Source organism: Colobus angolensis, unplaced genomic scaffold (genome assembly GCF_000951035.1).
Source record: "Colobus angolensis palliatus isolate OR3802 unplaced genomic scaffold, Cang.pa_1.0 Scaffold41, whole genome shotgun sequence".
Lineage (NCBI taxonomy): Eukaryota > Metazoa > Chordata > Mammalia > Primates > Cercopithecidae > Colobus > Colobus angolensis.
The window spans coordinates 9,868,353-9,871,145 of NW_012117488.1; the positions used below are offsets into that span (position 1 = coordinate 9,868,353).

Here is a 2,793-nt window from a genome sequence, read left to right on the forward strand (position 1 = left end):
TGGGGGAGAGAGGTAGGGATTAATTCCTAGTAGGAAAACATTATCTGAATGAATACCCTAATGGCAAATCACTGTAAAATGCTTCAGCTGCATTTGGAGGAGAAGGGTAGGGATTATCTTCAAAGCTCCCCAGCTCTCTTGATGAGAAGGTCAGAGGTACACTGGTTTGTATTATTGTGACATCCATAAGGTAATCTAGGTTGCTTTTCCTTCAGCTTGGGCTTTATTTATCAGAAGGGCATTATGCTTGACCTCCAATTGGCTGACAATTTACTGATAAGATTCATAACCTTTGGGTTTCTCTGGTATTTTGATGTATTTGCTGGGTTCTGAGTCACATCCTGGAAGGCCACCATAACTTCTGGATCCTACATGTCTGCAAGAACCTCTGGATCACTAAGAATTTCATTGAGTCCAGGCATTTGGGTCATTCCAGACATTCCTCCAGGAAAATTACCAGGCATTCCCCCAGGATAGCCACCTGGAAAAGAGCCATCCTGAGCTTCTTACTGTCTTCTGGCTTCTTCCTCCTTCCGGGCTCTCTCACGCTCTTCTCGAGCCTTCTTAACTCTTTCTATTCTTTGTTGTCCGGCTCTTCACGTTTCGCTCATACTTTCTTCTGCAATTTCCTGTACCCTAGGTTGAATTTCTTTCAGCATCGTACTAGTATCTTCATCGTAATCCAATTTACAGGCAAGGGCAAGATCATGGGCTGCATCTTCCCAGTGGCCTAGGAGTCTGTGTGCTTTCACTTGCCATTTGTAAGGCTGAGCTGAATCAGGATTTATTTCAATGGCTCTGTCACAGTCTCAGATGGCAGCATTTGGTTTCTTTAATTTGATGAAGATGCTGGCCCTCTTGTCATACAAAACGGCCAAGTGCAAATTCAGCTTGATGGTATTTGTGAATAAGTGAATGGCTTTCTGTAGTTCACCATCATTTAGGGCTTCAATAGCAGCCACTTTCTTATCATTTGCCTGATCTCATCTCCTCTGTTATCTCTGAATTTTCATCTCCCATTTCTCGAGGGGCATCAGTGTCTGGTTTAATCACACATTCATTATCAATTTCTAGATCACTTTCCTCACTTGATGGTTTGTCTGTCTTTAAGTCTTCCTCCACCTTCTTACTGTCAGGTTTTTTTTCCACTTGGTATATTCTTCTGATTTAGATTTCTGAGTAGCAGGTGGTACGTTATCCCCATGCTCTCCACCCACTCCCTCAGGAAGCTCATTTCCTCGGCGTGCAGAATGCTCAGATCCTGCTTACGTATTTTCACAAGGGCCTGAAGCTCGTTCACTTTGCGGGGGTCCATGGTCGGGAAGCGGTGGGCAAAGCTGAGGGGCTGCGGCCCAGTTCCAGCCCCAGGCACTGGCTTAGCGTGACCACACAGAAGCGATTTTTGTATTTTTTTGGTAGAAACTGGGTTTTGTCATGTTGCCCAGGCTGGTCCTGAACTCCTAGGCTCAAGACATCGTCCCATTTCTGCCTCCCAAATTGCTGCCATTACAAGCGTGAGCCACTATGCCCGGTCTACCTGCATGTTTTTCACTTACAAAAGCCAAGAAATTTCTTTATTCTTCAAGATTAATTTGGATCTGTTGTTCGGATATATAACTAAAGTAGTATTAACTGAGATATATAATTGAAAGTGAATGAACTAAAAGCAGTGTGGTTATCTCTTTGATGCCATCATAAAGCCTCAAAAGTGACTCCAAGTATATTAAAAGAGGTTTTGAGTTAAATTTTGATTGTAATTCAAAGATGAGAGTGACGTGTAATTATACAGATAAATGTATGCTGTTGTCATTTAGCAAAAATAAATTGTTTAAATCTGGCCGGGTGCAGTGGCTCACACCCGTAATCCCAGCACTTTGGGAGGCTGAGGCAGAAGGATCACTTTTGTCCAAGAGGTTGAGACCAGCCCGGGCAACATAGCAAGACCCCAGCTCTATTTAAAAAAAAAAAAAAAAGAAAATTATTTAAATTTTGTATAGTTCATTTTCTGAAAAGCTGTTATCAAATCAGTGGGAGTAGGTTTATGTAATTGATAACCCCTTAGACTCTATGGATATTTATTTATTTATGTTAACATATAAAACATATGTAATATATAAAACATAAATATATGTTAATATGTAAGTGAGCGTTTTTCCCCAGTTCATCAGACTCACAAGTTACCCAGTTTTGCTTTATTGATATATAGGTGTACATAATCTTTTCTTACACTGCTTCAAGTGACTTGTGGTTGATTTTGGTGTAATAGCCTTTTTATATTGAGTAGTACTTCCTTATGATGATATAGAAAAAAATTGTATAACTGAAATTTGTATTACTAAAATTTCGTAGTTTCATATTTAATTTTATATTTCTTTTCTCTTGCTTCTCACCCTCAGTTTTGTACCTACTGTGAACTAGTTTGATGGTCAGAAGAAGCAGTTTAAAAAAATGAATAGGTGAAGAAAATATAAAGACCTCAATTGTTAACATTAAATAAAGAATGCTTTGGCTGGGCGCAGTGGCTTATGCCTGTAATCTGAGCACTTTGGGAGGCCGATGCAGGCGGATCACTTTGAGCTCAGGAGTTTGAGACCAGTCTGAGCAACAAGGTAAAACCACGTCTCTACTAAAAATACAAATATTAGCCAAGCGTGGTGGCCTGTAATCCCAGCTACTCGGGAGGCTGAGGCTGGAGAATCACTTGAACCCTGGAGGCAGAGCTTACTGTGAGCTAAGATCACACCACTGCACTCCAGTCTGGGTGACAGAGCAAGATTCCGTCTCAAAAAAGAA

General features: G+C 40.9%; 1 pseudogene; it reads right to left on the bottom strand.

Annotated features, from left to right (window-relative positions):
• Positions 1 to 230: 230 nt before the first annotated feature.
• Positions 231 to 1,315, bottom strand: LOC105521859 (annotated as a pseudogene).
• Between the last annotated feature and the right edge of the window lie 1,478 nt (positions 1,316 to 2,793).